The sequence below is a fragment of the Oryctolagus cuniculus genome, chromosome 16, assembly GCF_051225735.1.
Source record: "Oryctolagus cuniculus isolate XC-2025 breed Fujian yellow rabbit chromosome 16, ASM5122573v1, whole genome shotgun sequence".
Taxonomy (NCBI): Eukaryota; Metazoa; Chordata; class Mammalia; order Lagomorpha; family Leporidae; genus Oryctolagus; species Oryctolagus cuniculus.
This window is the reverse complement of record NC_142882.1, coordinates 44,833,731-44,852,221: the sequence shown is the minus strand read 5'-3', so window position 1 is coordinate 44,852,221 and position 18,491 is coordinate 44,833,731. Positions and strand designations below refer to the sequence as shown.

General features: G+C 42.9%; 2 long non-coding RNA genes across 5 annotated transcripts in view; one reads left to right on the top strand and one right to left on the bottom strand.

Annotated features, from left to right (window-relative positions):
• LOC138845849 (uncharacterized) overlaps positions 1-18,491 on the bottom strand; it is a 126,581-nt gene that overhangs the window by 106,615 nt on the left and 1,475 nt on the right. Inside the window, exon 1 of one of the 4 annotated variants that reach the window (XR_016222441.1) lies at positions 1,630-2,361. The exons of the other annotated variants lie outside the window; for them this stretch is intronic. This is a non-coding gene — a long non-coding RNA (uncharacterized LOC138845849). Of the gene's footprint in view, positions 1-1,629; positions 2,362-18,491 lie in introns of those variants that run through there. 4 annotated transcript variants of the gene reach the window in all.
• On the top strand, positions 365-7,283 carry LOC149121714 (uncharacterized). Its single transcript, XR_016222443.1, has 2 exons — positions 365-924; positions 7,019-7,283. It is a non-coding gene; the product is annotated as an uncharacterized LOC149121714 (long non-coding RNA).

Here is an 18,491-nt window from a genome sequence, read left to right as displayed (position 1 = left end):
TTCAGCGCCCACGTCCTGAACTCATGTATGAAACACGTGCCCATGTGTGAAACATGGTGCCACTGTAGGACAGTGGAAAAGACATTTCAGAGGCAGGTTAACTGGGTGAATGATGAGGTGGATGTTCTTAAACCTGAACATGCAGGTGACCTTAATTCCAGCCATTGAAAAAGCTAATTCCATTTAACTCCTAAGTGCAGCTTCTATCGGGGATTTCACTGAAAGCTTAAAACAAGGGTGACCTTGTTTCTCTCTGGGGGAATGGAGTCAAACCACCCAGGACCAAAACCTGGAACAGCATGCTGGATGAAAGAACTGAAACACACAATGATGAGAAGTCCATTTACTGTGTGGAAGAAAAAAAAAAAGGCTAAAAAGTGAGACAAGTCTGCAACAAAGGGAGGAAAAAAAGAAAATATGTAATCTACATAGCTAAAATTTGACCTTTGCATGATCAGACTGTTTTCCTGAACTGCTACCGGAGGAAAAAATCAGTCATTTTCCTATTGTGACACTATTTGGAATAAAAACAAGAGAATAGGGAAACGTTGAAGGAAAGGGAAGGCATGGGAGTACGCCTTCTCTTTCGAAAGACCAAAAAAAAAAAAAAAGGACATAGTAAGGGAGTTTTTCCTTCTTTGCAAGCAACTGTTAGTCATCCCTACAGCGTAGCCATGATTGAGACCTCAGTAGAAACCACTCAGTCATGCTAATGCTACCGCCGCCTGCAGGGGGAGCACTCCCACCCCACGCGCGCTATTTTATAACCGAACAAGGTTGGGTTTCCGGGCGCGTGGCACTGACCCCTGTGAGCCGGACTGAACCCAGCGTAGTCGGAAAGCGATGACTCACTTCACCTGAAGCCAGCCGGAGCACTTGCCCTTGACTTGTTACCAGTCACCGGGGAATCACAGTGGAGCCAAGGTGAGCCACGCCTCTCCCGGGGTGTGCCTGTACTCAGCTACTCAGCGGGTCACAGAGTGACAGGGGAGGGAGCAGAGGGACCATGCACCCCTCACAGCCCCTCCCCATCCCTGGCACCGTGGCTGTCAGTTTTCTTCCATTTGAAACCCCAAATGTCCACAACAGCTAGGGCTGGGCCACACTGAATCCAGGAGCCCAGAACTCCATCAGGGTCTCCCATGTGTAAGGCAGGGACCCAAGCGCTTGGCCATCTTCTGCTGCCTCTCAGAGGACACATTAGCAGGCAGCTGGCTCAGAAGCAGAGGGGCCGGGCACTCTGGTACAGGATGTGGCCATCTCGAGTAGGGGGCCTAACCCGCTGAACCGTGTCGGCCATGTTGACCGAGCACAGCTCGTGTCACACCCAAAGCACGAGGTTATCTTTGCTTCCTTGTAGCCTTTTCACGCGCATTCAGCAGAAGTCACCCCTCCCTGCCCTGGCACGTGGAGCACAGCCCTGGGCTTTCTCTGCGCACTCTCGGGTCATACACAGTTCTATGTCCCTTGCAAGTTGCAAACTGATTCAAGAATCAAATCCCCCGCCCTGATTAACCATCAAAGCCCTCTCCCTTCAGCCGCCTCAGGCTGGCTTCAGCTCAAGCCTCCAATGGCACAGGGAGACGCATGTGGATTTTTCTGGAAGCCTCCCTCTTGCACTTTTCTTACCTCCTTGTCTTCCTGGCCGGCTTCAACTCCCTCCTTGAGCCCCGTGGGTCTGGGTCCAAGATGAGCAAAGTCTGAACTGGCACCATTTCTAAGCCAGTTTCCAACGCTGGGTCTGGCAGGAGTTAGGACTTGTTTGCTCTTGTAGGGACACATTTGAAGAGTTGTCACAGAGGCCTGTCCCAGGGATGTCTCTCCCTGTTCCCCACCCCCAAGCTCTCTGACTCCAGCTGCTGTTCCCGCATGCAACCTCCACCCTGGGCCTCTTCCCCTAGCAGGTGCTGTTCCCCTGTGGCCAGCTCCCTTTGGATACAAACATCCCTGTTGTGGAGAGACAGGCTAGGGGGCATTGGCCGGCCCCGGTCTCCCTCTCCCACTTGCAATCCTCAGAACAACTTTAGACCTTGCTGAGAATGCACTATCCTGGGCAAAGAAGGAAGTGGTCAGAACAGCCAGCACCATGAACTGGTTCCTCCCAGGGCAGCGCATTCTGCAACACGAGAGCTCAGCGACCCAGGAGCCCCTGAAGCAAGGTCGAGAACCCATAGCAGAGTGTGCTCAGGGCCTCGTGACTGCACAGCAACATGGGACACCCACACGTGAGGCTCCGGCTGCCCTGGGAAGCTTGCCTGGGCCCTGGCAGATGGGCTCACTGTGGGCCCAAGGCTGTGTGCTCTTGTTGCCATCCGGGGAGTGAACTGACAGAATTAACAAAACTGCGCAATCGTAACTTACAATTTTCTATTCTGCTTCTGGAACTAGGGAGAAGCGATGCCTTTTTCTATTAATTCCACTAAGCACAGCCAAAAGCCCTGGACATTATGAATAAAATGAAAACTAAGAAGTCTCTGAAAGGTGCTAAGAGGGAAAAATACACACCTGAGACCTCAGGCCCTGAGAAGCAATGGGTCAATGAGTTTCCCGGGTTTTCTTTTTATCCTTTTCTGTCTTGGACCTAATACAACAGAAGCCAGCAAACCAAAAACACCAGCAGGTGCAGACCAAAAGCAAACAAAACAATAAAAACTGAAAAGGAGGAAAGGGATAATCTAATATAAAAAATTTTAAGAAAGTATACACAATGCTCTATCATACATGACAGGAAAGATCCTGTAAACTGGGCTGGCACTGTGGCAGAGCAGGTTAAGCCACTGTCTGCAGGGCCAGCATCCCATATGGGTGCCAGTTCAAGTCCTGGCTGTTCTGCTTCCAATCTAGCTCCCTGCTGATGACCTAGAAAAGCAGTAGAAGATGGCCTGTGTGCTTGGGCCCCTGCACTCACATGGGAGACCCAGAGGAAGCTCCTGGCTCCTGGCTTCTGATTGGCCCAGCTCCACCACTGCAGCATTTTGGGGAGTGAACTGGCAAATGGAAGACCTTTCTGTCTCTCCCTCTCTCTGTAACTCTACCTCTCAAATGAATAAAAAATAAAATGTTTAGAAAATAAGTAAGCAAATCTTTAAAAAAAATCAAAATTTCCCAAGGGAAATTTTAGAGCTGAAAAACGGAACAATCAAAATTAAATCTATGTTTATAAGCTCAATATACAACAGGAGTAACTGTGCAATCTAAACAACAGAGAGGAAATGTACTGAAACAAAAAATAAACAGGACTTCTGGAACCGCCACCATGCTAAGAAAAGCTCTAACATCCATGTCATTGAAATTTTGGAATAAAAGAAAGAGGATGGGGCTGAAAATATGTTCAAAATTATGACTGGAAATCTTTCAAAATGCATAGAGACCATATAAACCTACAGACTGAAGATGGTAATAAACTCCAACCAGGATAAACTCAAAGAAACCATCCCAAGACATATGGTATTCAAAATTCTAAAAACTAAATACAAAAAATATTGAAAACAGAGAGAAGTATCCACTACCTAAGAGGGAGAAGCAAGTCAGCAGTTCAAATGATAGCAGATTTATCATCAGACACCCTAGTCATCAGAACGAAGTGAACATCATTTTTCAAGACTGGAAAGAAGAAAAATGTCAACTCTAGGATTCTATAGATTGTTGTTGGATGGAATAATTTTGTGTCTTGGTTGCAGCAATGGGTACACAAATCTATGCATGTGATAAAACAGCACAGCATTGTACACACATTTTGTAGCAATGCCAATTTCCTAGCATTGATATTACACTATATCTGAGATGTGTACCAAGGTAAAAAAAACTGAGGAAGGCTACACAGAACTTCTCTGCACTGTCTTTGCAACCTTTTGTGAATAGATGACTATTTCAAAACAAAAGGGTTATGTTTTCAGATTTAGTCTTTCCACGGGGTGTTGTAGTGAGATCTACCAGATATTTAAAATAAAGAGATAATATCAATTATTCGTGAAGTTTTTCAGAAAAGAGAAGAAAAAATATTCCTGAAATTTTTTATGAGGTTGGTATTGTTCTATACTAATGTCAAAAGAAGACATGACAAGACAAAAACTTACTGATCAAAATACCTATAAATACAGGTATAAAATCCTTTAAAAAATATTAGTTCAGCAATATAAAAAAATCACAATTAAGTATGATTAATACTAGGAATGCAAGGTTAGTTAACATTTGAAAATCAATTTCATTTATCATATTATTCTTGGAAATGTATATGATAATAGAAAAAGTCATTTAAAAATTTCAAAATCACTAGATAAAAATTCTCAGAAAAATCATAAGATGGTAGTTCCTCAATCTGATTTTTAAAAGTACCTATGAAAAATTTTCAGTCAATATCATTCTTGATTATGAAGGATTCAATGCTTGACCCTAAACATCTCTGCTTTCACAACTTCCATTTAAAATTGAACTGGAGATGTAATAAAGAAGAAAAATAAATCAAAGCCAGGAGAAGTAAAACTCTATTAATAGACATCATAAATATGTACAATGGAAAATCCTGAAGTATCTACAAAAAGATACTAAAACTAAGGAACTGCATTTAATAAGGTTACAGGGTTTAAGGATAATACCCAAAAACCAACTGTATTTCTATACTGTAACAACAAATAATTGGAAAATATACTGATTAAAATAAAACCATTTACAATACCATCCAAGATATAAAATATTTCATGACAAGTTTAATAAAATGTGTGTATGACTTGTACCCTGGGGCCAGCACTGTGGCTTAGCTGATCAATCCATTGTCTGCAGTGCCGGCATCCCACATGGGCACCAGTTCAATTCCCAGCTGCTCCACTTCTGATCCAGCTCTCTGACATGGCGTGGGAAAGGAGCAGAAGATGGCCCAAATGCTTGGACCCCTGCACCCAGGTGGGAGACCTGGAAGAAGCTCCTAACTCCTGGCTTCAGATCGGCCCAGCTCTGGATGTTGCAGCCATTTGGGGAGTGAACCAGCAGATGGAAGGCTTCTCTCTCTGTCTCTGTCTGTCTCCCTCTCTGCCTTTTAAATAAATAAATAAATAAATCTTAAAAAAAAAAAAAAAAAAAAAAAAAAAAAACTTGTACTCTGAGAACTACAAACCATCACTCAAAGAAATTAAGGGGGACTTAAAGACACAGTGAAAGGCATAATGTTCACAGATTGGGGGACTCAGTTTTTACAATGCAATTCTTTTTAAATTAATTTGGAGATACAACATATTCTTTTCGATAAGATTTATTTATTTATTTGAAAAGCAGAGTTAGAGAGAGAGAGAGAGAGATTCAATCAATCATTCATCTTCCATCCACTTGTTCACTTCTAAAATGGCCATAACAGCCAGGGCTGGGTTGGGCTGAAGCCAGTCCCATCCCAGTCTCCCAAATAGATGTCAGGGACACAAGTACTGGGCCATCTTCCACTGCCTTCCCAGGAGCAGTAACAGGGAGCCTGATCAGAAGCCGAGCCACCAAGACTTGTGCGGTGCCCATTAGGGATGCCAGTGTTGCAGGGGGCAGCTTAACTAGCTGTGCCAAAATGCCAGCCCCAACGTAACACATACTTAATCAAAATTCCCATAGGCTTTTCTGTGTGAGGGGAAGAGGAGTGAGTAGAAACTAAAAAACTCAATCTGATAATAATCTACTAAAAAAAAAAATCTTCGAGAAGTCTTACATTCCCTGATTTCAAAACTTACCTTTTAGCTACAGTAAACAAAATAATATGGCACGAGCATAAATATAAACCAATGGAAGAGAATAAAGATGTACAGAGATAGAAAAACAAAAACTTCAGGAAGAGGGGGAGTTCAGCACACCAGGCCATTTGGGATGGAATGCCTACATGCAAGGGCCTGGATTTGAATACCAACTCTGCTCCCAATTGTAGCCATCTGCTTGCTAATTCACACCCTGGCTGATAGCAAGTGATGGCTCGAGTAGTTGGGTCTCTGCCAATGATGTGTGAGACCCAGATTGAGTTTCAAGCTCCTAGCTCCAGCCTGGACCAGCCCTGGCTGTTGCTGTCATCTGGGGAGTGAAACAGTGATGAGAGCCTGCTCATTCTCTCTGCCTCTCAAATAAATAAGTAATTTTTAAAGTAGTTAATATTAGATCTAACCATCAAAACTAAAATGATCAAATTTCTAGAAGTAGGGAAAACTTTTTACAATATTAAGGCAGGCATAGATTTCTTTCATAGAAAGAACACAAAAATGCAAAAATCAAAATGTGATTAATTGGACAACATAAAAAAATTAAAACTTCCACACTTAGGGAGACATACTAAGGAAAATTAAAACACAAGCTACATGCTGGGAGACAACATTCTCTCAGCAAAAGAAGTCAGCTCCAGAATATAAAACTAGGCTTAACTCAGGAACCAAAACAAAAGAACCACGTTTTTTAATGAGTACAGAGAAAATGTGTTAGTGGACTTTCACCAAAGAAGACATGTGAATGGCAAAAATGTTCATGAAAAGATATTCCACATCACTAGTTACTAGAGGAATTTGAACTAAAACTAGAATGGGATACCACCACACAAAGTCAAAAAGCCTGATAATTTCATGTGTTGGCTAGTTATCAGAACAAACAATGGTGATGCAAATTATTGCAATTACATTAGAAAAGACTGCAGTAGTCTCTTCATAATTAAGCATATACTTACCAGGGGATCAGCAGGGCCATTCCAATGGCAAGAAAACCAAATATCCATACAAAGTACGATGCATAAACACTCACAGCAGCTTTATTCATAATAACGCAAAGCTAGAAACAGCCCAAGGATTCAACAACAGGTGAGTGGGTAGACAACTTGAGGTACAGCTATGTGATGGGACACAGCTATAACAAGTAATGGACTACCTATATATATAAGTACAAAATATAGGAAAACACAAAAGACTACATTCTGGGTCCTGCATTGTGTAGTGTGTAAAGCTGCTGCCTGCAATGCCAATATCCCATATGGGCAACGGTTCAAGTTCTTACTGCTCCGCTTCTGATCCAGCTCCCTGCTAATGTGCCTGGGAAAGTAGTGGAAGATGACCCAAGTGCTTGGGCTCCTGCACCCACATGGGAGACCTGGAAGAAGTTTCTGGTTCCTGGCTTCAGACCACCCTACCTCTGGCCATTGCAACCATCTGGAGAGTGAACCAGAAGATGGAAGATCCCTCTCTCTCTCTCTCTCGCCCTCACCCTCGCCTTCTATTTTTCCCTATCTCTTATGTAACTCTGCCTTTCAAACCAATAAATAAATCCAGAAAGTAAAGAAATAGTTGCCTGGGTCTGGATGGTAGGAGACTGACCATGATGGGCCCTGGTGGGCTTTGGGAGCTGGTAGAAATATTCCAGAAAGGGTCTTCAAGAAGTTCCCAGAAAATTCACATTATAGGAAAACTATGCATAGATTTCAAAATGTATTGCACTCCAATAAACTTATCTCTTAATTTTGTTTTTCACAGACTTTTTGAAGTACCTTTGTATGCCTCAAAAGTCATTGAAATGCAACTTTAAACAGGTATAATTTATTGCATTCATGTTCCATATCAATAAAGATGTAGTAATGCATCAATAGAGGTATTCTTAGGTCAAAATCATGCCACCTCAAGGATGTAGAGAAAAAAAGTGGCCTAATACACTGTTGGTGGGAATGTCACCTGGTACAGCCATTATGATGGACAGTATGAAGAGTCCTCAGAAATCTAAAAATAGATATGCCTTATGACCCAGCTATCCCACTCTTAAATTTACCCAAAACCAATTAAATCAGCATATGAAAGTTACCTGTACCCCCATGTTTATAGTTACTCAATTCACAGTAGCTAAGATATGCAGTCTACCCAGATGTCCATCAACTGATGAATAGATGAAGAAAATGTGGTAGTTATTCATAATGGAATACTACTCAGCCATAAAAAAGAATAAAATCCAAAGCATTAAAAGAATCATTGGTCTAAGCAGTCTATTTATTTTCAATGAGAAAAATCATCAGAAAACACAAATACCAACAAAGTATCAAATAAGAGTTGGACAACTAATATGAAGTTATAATCTAAGAAATATAAATGATGCAGAAACACTGTGCACATGAAAACGACCTGCCCTCCAAGCCTTTATAGAATAGTCCTTCCTCTCCAACCAATCTACACACAACAGTTGGCTTACAATGCAAGCTGGTATCTGAATTAATAGGTGGAACAAGGTGGGGGGGGGGGTCAGAGTTCAAGATACTCTGAAGCAAACTGTTTATTACCAGTACACAGACCCTCACTCCCATCTCCAATACCAGTATACTCCATGGGATCACCCAGGTGATGTAGTTACGTCAGATACCACCAATCTGCTGTAGTCTTCAGAGATGCATTAGCCTCCTGCTACTAATCAGAATCGTGGGAGTAGAAGAACCATTGCCTCCATTTCATCTTGAAGAAGGGAGATACGGAAATTTATAGTCCAAGATTCTCTCTACGTCTTTCACAGTATTACCCCTTTGTGAGACCTCCGCATCACCAAAGCCACTACTGTGCAAAAATCAGCAACAGGGACCCTGACCACAAGAGTTAAAAAGATTGAACTTTGGATACTTGCACCTGAAGTCCGATTGGCTATTGATAAACCAAGCTGTATACATATTAAGGCTGAAATTCAACCAGTAAGTACAGGTATAGCCATCCTGGTTGCTAGTATTTTGAAACACAAGTACTTCCCCCAAGAGTTAGTAAACAGGGGTTGCAGTAACTGCTCCCCCTTGGGTCACTCCCACTATGTACCCACATGTGGAGTTCCCTTCTTTTCCTGTAGCTATCACTAGTCTAGATCTACTGCTATGTCCACCTTATCAATTGTTAAATATTATTAACCTATTCTAATAGTATATGCCAGTTCATAAATGTAATCCAATGTTTGTTGGGAGGATGGACTTTTCAGTTCACTTTATTGCCTAGCGATAAAAGGAAATATTAGAAGGGTTTTCTTCTGGCCAATTGTTTGTAGATATTTTGTTTAATGTACCTGGTAACTGTACACCCAACACACAGCAATTAGTGACTTGGAAGAAAAAAAGAAAACTTCCAAGAATGAAACAAATTTCTGATTGAAGTTTACTGAATCTTTGTATCCTTAGCAGAAAAAGTTTTGAAACACTTGATATATTATATAACTTTTATTATATAGCTAATGTATTTAAAAGAAGACCTGAAGTTTAAACTTCAAGCTCCTTAGAAAAGCTAGATTCTAAGTGATGTAGATTTCTTTTTATTTTTACATTTTGTATTAGTTATTTGAGAGAGACAGGGAGCTCTAATTTGCTGGTTCATTCTCCAGATGCTCACAATATCTGGGACTCGGCCAGGCCGAAGTCAGGAGTCAGAAACTCACTCCATGCTTCCCACGTGGGCAGAAGGAACCCGACTACTTGAGGTACCACCTGCTGCCTTCTGGGATACAAATTAGCAGGAAGCTGGAAAGAGGAGAGGCGCTAGGACTTGAAACGAGGCACTCCTATATGGGATGCAGGTGTTCCAACCAGAATCAACCTCTCAGCCAAATTCCTGCTCCATCAAGGAAAGGTTTTATTTATTTATTTTTATTTTATTTATTTAAGATTTAATTTATTTATTTGAGAAGTAGAGTTACAGACAGTGAGAGGGAAAGACACAGAGAGAGGTCTTCTATCCACTGGTTTACTCCCCCAAATAACCACAACGGCTGGAACTGCACCGATCCAAAGCCAGGAGCTTCTTCCAGTCTCCCACGTGGGTGCAGGGGCCCAAGCTCTTGAGCCATCTTCTACTGCTTTCCCAGGCCATAGCAGAGAGCTGGATTGGAAGAGGAGTGGCCAGGACTTGAACCAGCGCCCATATGGGATGCCAGCACTGCAGGCAGAGGATTAACCTACTACACCACAGTGCCAGTCCCCAAGGAAACTTTTGAGACATTTGATAAATTATGTAAAGAGTATATAACAGAAGATTTAAGGCTTAAGCTTCAAGCTCATTAGAAAAACTTGATTTTCAATGGTGCAGTCTAGTGAAATTCTGATAACCTCTAAGAATTATTCTGCTTTGAAAATCCTGCGAGGCCTCTATCACTTATATCTTCTGTTAGGGGAAGAAACATCAAGGTGTGCAAAGTGACTGAGAGTCGCTCCTAGCCAAAGTTTTAGAACAGATGCTGGGCTGGTGCCGTGGCTCACTAGGCTAATCCTCTGCCTGCAGCGCCGGCACCACGGGTTCTAGTTCCGGTTGGGGCACCGGAAACTGTCCCGGTTGCTCTTCTTCCAGTCCAGCTTTCTGCTGTGACCCGGGAGGGCAGTGGAGGATGGCCCAAGTGCTTGGGTCCTGCACCCACATGGGACACCAGGAGGAAGCACTTGGCTCCTGGCTCCGGATCGGCGCAGCGCACCAGCCGTAGTGGCCACCTAGGGGGTGAACCAACGGAAAAAGGAAGACCTTTCTCTCTGTCTCTCTCTCTCACTGTCTAACTCTGCCTGTCATAAATAAATAAATAAATAAATAATTTTAAAAAAAGAACAGATGCTGTTACCATTTGCATACTGAGATGCTGCTTTGCCACAGCCATGCACATGACACATGTGCAAATCCTGTTGCCACAGCTCCCCAGCCAGGTACTCTGTACCACGACGTAAACACGGATCGACCCCCTGCATGTTCAAGTTCCACTTCCTTGCTCGGTTGCTTCTCTGTTTTCCTTTGGCTGCAGTGACATCTATTGTCAGAGTCAGTGTTTTCGGCTCAGCCCCTTGTCAAGCTTCCGTCTCTCCTAGCCTCTGCAGACTGGGAAACCACTCACTCTGCAGATACACAGTTCGGGGTTGGGGGCGGGGTGTTTGTCTGGCTAAGAAGACCGTAAACAAGATCAAGGTCAAGTCAAAGTCGTCTACAATTCAAGTAGGATTAGTCCTTGCAACAACGCATTTGAACCAGACACTCTCGAAACTGGCTGTTTCTCAAAGAGGATTCTCCTCTTTACAACATCATCTATTTTAGAAAACACCTAAATCACATGAGTCCATGTTATTGCTATTGTTTTGTATTTTATATTTGGGCTTAGGGAACTCATTTGAATGAGATAATAAATAAGAGTAGTTAGTACTTATTGGGAATTCATCATCAATGATCAATTTTAATACTAATTTATTTTCTCTTCAAAAAAAAATACATACAAGAAAGTTATTTGACTTCTGTATTCTCTGTTGTATCACCAGTAACTGCAAGAGAGCATGGCCCAGGGACTGGCGCTGTGTCCCAGCAGGTTAATGCCCTGACCTGAAGCACTGGCATCCCATATGGGCTCTAGTTCGAGACCCAGCTGCTCCACTTCCCATCCAGCTCTCTGCTGTGGCCTGGGAAAGCAGTAGAAGATGGCCCAAGTCCTTGGGCCCCTGCACCCATGTAGGAGACCTGGAAGAAGCTCCTGGCTCCTGGTTCCTGGCTTCGGATCAGCCCAGCTCCGGCCATTGCAGCCAATTGAGGAGTGAACCAGCAGATGGAAGACCTCTCTCTCTCTCTCTCTCTCTCTCTGCCTCTCCTTCACTCTGTGTGTAACTCTTTCAAATAAATAAATACATAAATCTTTAAAAAAAAAAAAAGGGGGGGGGAGAGAGAGAGAACATGGCTCAGAGTTGCCCTGCTTGTCTGGGAAGGGACTCTCTCCTTTGAGTTACTCTTCATGTCCCCTCTCCTCTCGTCTTTGTAAAAACTCCATAAGATGAATGTTATCATAATTTCTATTTACATTAATAGCTTCTCTGGGGTCATAGTGACTAATGATCAACACTTGAACCCAGATGTCCTGGCCCTCTCAAGATTTAACAGCGGGCACTGATTTTGTGGCATAGCAGGTTAACCCTCTGCTTGCAACACTGGCATCCCATAGGAGCGCCAGTTCAAGTCCCAGCTTCTTGGCTTCCAGTCCAGCTCCCTGCCAATGTATCCAGGAAGGCAGCAGAAGATGGCCCAAGCACGGGGGTCCCTGCCACCCACATAACCCAGATAGACTTCCCGGGTCCTAGCTTTAGTCTGGCCTGGCCTCAGCTGTTATGGTCATCTGGGGAGTGAAGCAGTAAATGGAAGGAGTCTCTCTCTCTCTCTCTGTCACTCTGCATTTTAAATAAATAAGCAAATCTTAAAAACAAAAGATATAACAGCTGCCTGTACCTCTTCCAGAGACATCTTTCCACACATAGATAAAAGCACGGTCTGTCTGCCACCATCAAGGGAACGATTTGAAAGCAGAAAAGAGGCTTAAAATTCAAAAGCAGGATTAATAACTTTTTTTACTATACTGGGAACAATAAAGACTAAATTGAATATCACAAAAATTAAACCTGTTACCTAGAAAACAAAGTTGAGAAAATCAGGCCTCTGAAGAAGAGGCTAAAAAAAGATGAAAATTCCAAAGGACACATAGAAAATGGTGTCAGATCTTCAAAACACACAAAACAAGGTTGCCACAAAGAAAAAGTTGGATGGAATAAAAATCAATAACCAGTTCTATAATAAGAAAAGAACCCTTCTACAAGAACAGAAACTTGGATATTTATATTAAACACACTCATTGACTCCCACACAAAATTAAGGAGCAGCAATTTACACTTTATAATACCTTGATTTTCTTTTTATTCAAAGAATATGCAAAGAATCCTACAAACATCTGGACCACAAGAGGAAAGAGGGTCACACAACAATAAAGTTGAATTGATCTCAAAACTTTCTGCAACACCAAACAGTAGAAGAGATTGTACACTACACAAGTAGAATATTGAACAGCACATCTAGGAAATGTACTGAACTACAAGGAATTCAACAGCCAAGTGAGCTCTCACTCCCACCAGAGGAAAAGCAAGACAGTCCAGACCTACAGAGATGAGTAAATATCATCTATGTACATGTCCTCTAAAATTACACACACACACACACACACACACACACACACAGCCAGCCTACTGGTAAATCAAAATAAATAATGGGAAAGATACGACATAAGAGAAATGTGAATGAGAAATGAAACCAATTAAACACCAAGGGAAGCTTGAAAGCCTAATTAGGGAACAAGAAAATGCTGAACAATGTTATCAGTTAGGATGCTCTGAACAGTTGGCTTAAACAATAGTTTAAAAAATCCTAAGATAAGACAGTTTTAGTTAAGTCAGTGATTCTGATATTGAAACACAAATATACACACACAGACATCCCACATTCTATCTTCCTAACAGGCTCTTTAAAGTGTATCTGCTCTGTTCTTCCTAACCACTCTTATGATGTCATGATGACTGCCATACTTCCATGTATGACATCAAGACGTGACGACACCCAATAGGAAAAGGTGACATTTTCCTGCAGATTTACTGATTGTTACTAATAAAGGGGAAAATAAACTTTCCTTAGATTTCCCCTCCTTTTTCATCAGCAAAAACTACAACACACTTGGCTTAAGCCAACAGTGATGTAGGGAGGAGACCACCGTGACTGAGTTGAAAATAGACCAAGGTTCTCAATCCTACAATACTGATATTTTTGCCCACAAAATTGGTCATCACAGGAGCTTCCATGTACATCGTAGGGTATTTAAACTCACGCCCGCCTTCTACCCACTAGGTAACAGTAGCACCTTTCCCGATTGTGACGACCTTGTCTCCAGACATTGTGGAACGTCCCCTGGTTGAGAAACCCTGGACTTGACTCATCAGGATTTCCCCTTGGAGCTGGCCAAGGGACCCACCTCCCATACACATAGAACAGAACAGAAGAAAGGGAATCTCTGAACTAAATCAGTGTCTTTCACAAAAGAGGCACTCGTGAAAGAAAAACAGTCTTTAGTAAGCAGCCAGTAATACTAAGTAGAGTAATTCTTTAAAAGGGATATATAAAAATATACACAGTTGTAAAGTGATCAGGGAGAGAGAAATGTGTCCGCCCCATCCTTTACTTAGTATAGAGTTGATCTTCTGCATTTAAAGATAATTAAAAATGAATTTTAATGAAGAATGGGATGGGAGAGGGAGTAGGAGGTGGAATGGGAGTGAGGGTGGGAGGGTGGGTATATTCTAAAAGCTGTACCTATGAAATTTATATTTATTAAATAAAAGCTTTCTAAAAAAAGAAAACATAAAAAATATGAACTTAAGATCCTGTATTAATTAATTCAGAGGGAAATGAATGAAGAGCTGTTGTGGGACTGAGGGTTGTTCACGCATTATTTAATCATCCAGCACACTGTGTGTATGCATAAGGATTATAACATGCAATGTAATTGACTTTTAGAAATGTCTTCAACGTTAATTTTCCCTGTCGACCATACGCACGATGTTTGGCCGCTCCAAGAACCTTGGCAAAGTATTGTGTTTGGCCAACGCTCCTCCAGTACTCTTTCAAAGCTATCAAAATGAAACAATTCCCTATATAGATTCAATGCTCCTCACTGGCCCTGAAAACATCATCTGTTCTATGGTTTGGTGCTTTCACACCTGCAGTTTATGCACATAATACATTTCTACATGTGAGAACACCAACTTCAAAACTCTTATTGGTCACATTAGGAGTACTACATTGGCCGTCTTATAAAGATTCTTTATCCTCTAACCTTCCAGGGCAGGCCACATCCAAACTCTGCAGTCCACTGGGTACAGGCAGGGGTCCGTTTGCTGCCAGACTCACTGCTGGTCTCCACACTGTCCTGGCTGTGTGACTCTGTGGCTATGCTATCCTCTCCCACCATCTGCACCTGCTCATCTTTCCACTTTGACACCCACCCAGGGTCCTCTTGGTCCATTTGCAAGTAGAAATTGACAAGAGGTCAATGTTCAGCTCAAACATGAAAGGGGAAGGGGGGCTTATCAGGCTGAGGAGGTGTGTCTGCACACTCTCAGTGTCTACTTCCTCCCTTTTGGCACACAGCACTGGGGTTTGCACTGGGCTCAGTGTTCCACCCAGGCACAGCTGCTTCTTTTTCAAATGACACTCTCAAAATGGCAGTGTTGCTCACTAGCGCCTCTCCTGGAAGGTCTGACATTGGCTGTATATTGGTAGTATTGGGCTATCCTGGGCATGCACCTGGCAGGGAGCAGGGTGGGGGGTGCTCCCTAAGGGACCAGTAGGAGACTTCTACAGGTCAAGTTTGGACTTTACTTGCTCCTCATTCGTTTGTAGCTGGGTGGAATGACCTGTGGCTGGAGAAGGATAGAAGTTCAGGCTGGAAGATGGATAACATTGGGTTGGGAGGGACTTGGTTTGAGGAGTGCTTCTTCTATCTACCCTCATCTTCAGACTCACCATGGCTGCCTCCCAGCTCTGCAGACTCCATTCTAACTTCACCCACATCTTCCAAAACAGGATTTCCCTAAACTGAACTAAGTTTGTGATCTCCTGCTGTGGGAGGAAAAATGCTATTCCTATTCAAGGTACAAGAACATTTTTTAAAGATTTATGTATTTATTTGAAAGGCAGAGTGACAGAGGGAGAGGGAGAGACAGTGAGAGAGCGAGAGTGAGAGTGAGAGCGAGCCAGAGAGAGAGGATGTGATCTTAAATCTACTGGTTTACTTCCCAAATGGCTGTAGCAGCTAAGGCTGGACCAGGCAAAAGTCAGGGGCCTGAAACTCCAGCCAGATCTCCCATGTGGGTGGCAGAGACCAAACCATTTGGGACATCTTCCACTGCTTTCCCAGGTGCCTTAGCAAGGAGCTGGATCAGAAGTGGAGCAGCCAGCTTTTGAATCAAAGATTATATGGGATGCTGGCATCACAGGAAGTAGTTTAATCTGCTGTACCACAATACCATTCCCAGGAACATTTTTATTAAAAATAATAAGAAGAAGGATGAGGAAGGGAAGGAGGAAGAGGAAGAAGAGGATGGGGAGGGGGAGAAGGTGAGGAAGAGGATGAGGAAGAAGAATTCTTTACATCAGAGGCTACAGGTAAGGAACTGATTGAAGGACTTGAAATTATAATCAAAAAGTTATATTTACATTCTGCTTCTTACTTAGCTCATAGGACAAACACCAGGGGGAAACTGCATTTCTATCCATGTAGTGAAAATATCACAAGTTTAACAAGTGTTGAGGTGTACAATCCTGAATGTTCAGGATCTAAGATGCTTCACGGAAATACACAGGTTATGACTTTGCAATGAAGGTATAACCACTTTTTTTTTTGACAGGTAGAGTTATAGACAGTGAGAGAGAGAGACAGAGAGAAAGGTCCTTCTTCCATTGGTTCACTCCCCAAATGGCTGCTATGGCTGGCACTGTGCAGACCCGAAGCCAAGAGCCAGGTGCTTTTTCCTGGTCTCCCATGCAGGGACAGGGGCCCAAGGACTTAGGCCATCCTGCACTGCCCTCCTGGGTCACAACAGAGAGCTGGACTGGAAGAGGAGCAACCAGGACTAGAACTCGGTGCCCATATGGGATGCCGGGGCCGCAGGCAGAGGATTAACCAAGTGAGCCACGGCACCGGCCCCAGTATAACCATTCTTGACAGAACAAGAACCTGCAGTGTGCAGACACTGAATATGAGAGATCCACAAAAACATTGTGCTTGGGGTTGGCGCTGTGGCATAGTAGACTAGACCTCCGCTGGCAGGGCTGGCATCCCACATGAGCACCGGTTCGTATCCCAGCTGCTCCTCTTCCAACCCAGCTCTCTGGTCATGGCCTAGGAAAGCAGTGGAAGATGGCTCAAGTGCTTGGGCCCCTGTACCCACCCAGAAGAAGCTCCTGGCTCCTGGCTTCCAATCGGCCCATCTCTGGCCATTGAAGCCATTTGGGGAGTGAACCAGCAGATGGAAGACCTTTTCTCTCTGTCTCTCCCTCTCTCTCTCTGTAAATCTACCTCTCAAATAAATAAATAAAATATTTTTAAAAATTTATTTATTTATTTGAAAGGCAGAGTTACAGAGAGGCAGAGGGAGAGGGAGAGAATGAGTTCTTCCATCCATCAGTTCACTCTCCAGATGGCCACAACAGCTGGAGCTGGGTAGAAGGAGACTGTGTGTGTGTGTGTGTGTGTGTGTGTCAGGGGGTGGTATGCGTACATATACGTGTGTTTGTGTGTGGCTAGATTCTTAGCATGGTAAACCAAATGCAGTGTTGTGTCTAAACTCAAAACACTAAAAGCACATTCCCTGGACATCAGGAGCAACACAACCATCACTCCCATTTCTTAGCAGTGTATTTGTGCACTTACTCAGAGACAAAGGAAGGAAGGAAGGAAGGAAGGAAGGAAGGAAGGAAGGAAGGAAGGAAGAGAGAGAGAGAGAGAGAAGGAAGGGAGGGAGGGAGGGAAGAGGGGGGAGGATTAAAAAGGAGAAAAGGAGAAGTGAGGGGTCAGCATTGTGGGGCAGTAGGTTAAGCACCGCCTGTGACACCGATATCACAAATGGGCACTGGTTTGAGTCCTGAATGCTCCACTTCCAGTCCAGCTCCCTGCTAATGCACCTGGGAAAGCAACAGAAGATGGCCTGAGTGCTTAGGCCCCTGCCACCCACGTGGGAGACCCAGATCAAGCTCCTGCTCCTGGCTTCAGCCTGGCCCAGTGCCGGCCATTGTGGCCATCCGGAGAGTAACTCAGAAGATGGAAGATTTCTCTCTTTCAAAATAAATAAATTTTTTAAAAAAGGAGGAGGAGAAGGAAGAAAAGGGAGAGAAGGAAGGAGGGGGGAAGGAAGGGAGACAATTAAGAGTTTACTTTGGATTAGGGGACTGTGAAGGATCAGTTAGTACATGTTTCATGTTTCCGGCTGTCCCCTGTGCCCTGTCACAGCCAGCAGGTAAGCAATGAACATGGCCACACTCTACCCACTATAGTCATCTCTTTCTGGACCCTAGAATTTGACCTGCATGTGGTTTTCACGTATTATAAAATCCAATTCTTCTTATGACCTGTCCCCAGCCATTTAATAATGATAAAAATGTTAAACTCATTCTTAGTTTCTAGTCTGTGCAAAACCAAATGGATTAGATTTGGTGACCCATGCCCTAGACCATTTTAGCAGTAATTATATTAGTTAATTTAATTAGCTATTAAATAGCTTCTATTATAGACAAACTTATCTAATTGCCTGTCTTCCTGTTGTGTGGTTTTTTTGTTTTTTTTGTTTTTTTTTTTTTTTTTTGGCATTGTAGGGTAAAGGTTTTATAGAAAGATTGGGAATAATAATCCAGTTACAAAAGTGTTGAATTTTAAAACAGTATTTTCATTTTTTATTTCCCTCTCTGTCTCCGGTTCGCTCTTTCTCTTTAAAAAAAAAAAAAAAAAAAAAAAAGGAGTGGTTGCTAATCTCTTCAGTTGTTAATTATATTCCTGTAAACAGAGTAACCCCTAGGAATTTCTCTTTGCTTTTCATCTAATCTGCAGGCCTCAGGATCTCTCAAGAACAATGGGGCACACACAGGGACCACATTCATTCCCTGTTCTTTTCTTCCTTTTTTCCCCTCTCGGTGTTGAACTCCAGCCAAACATTAAAT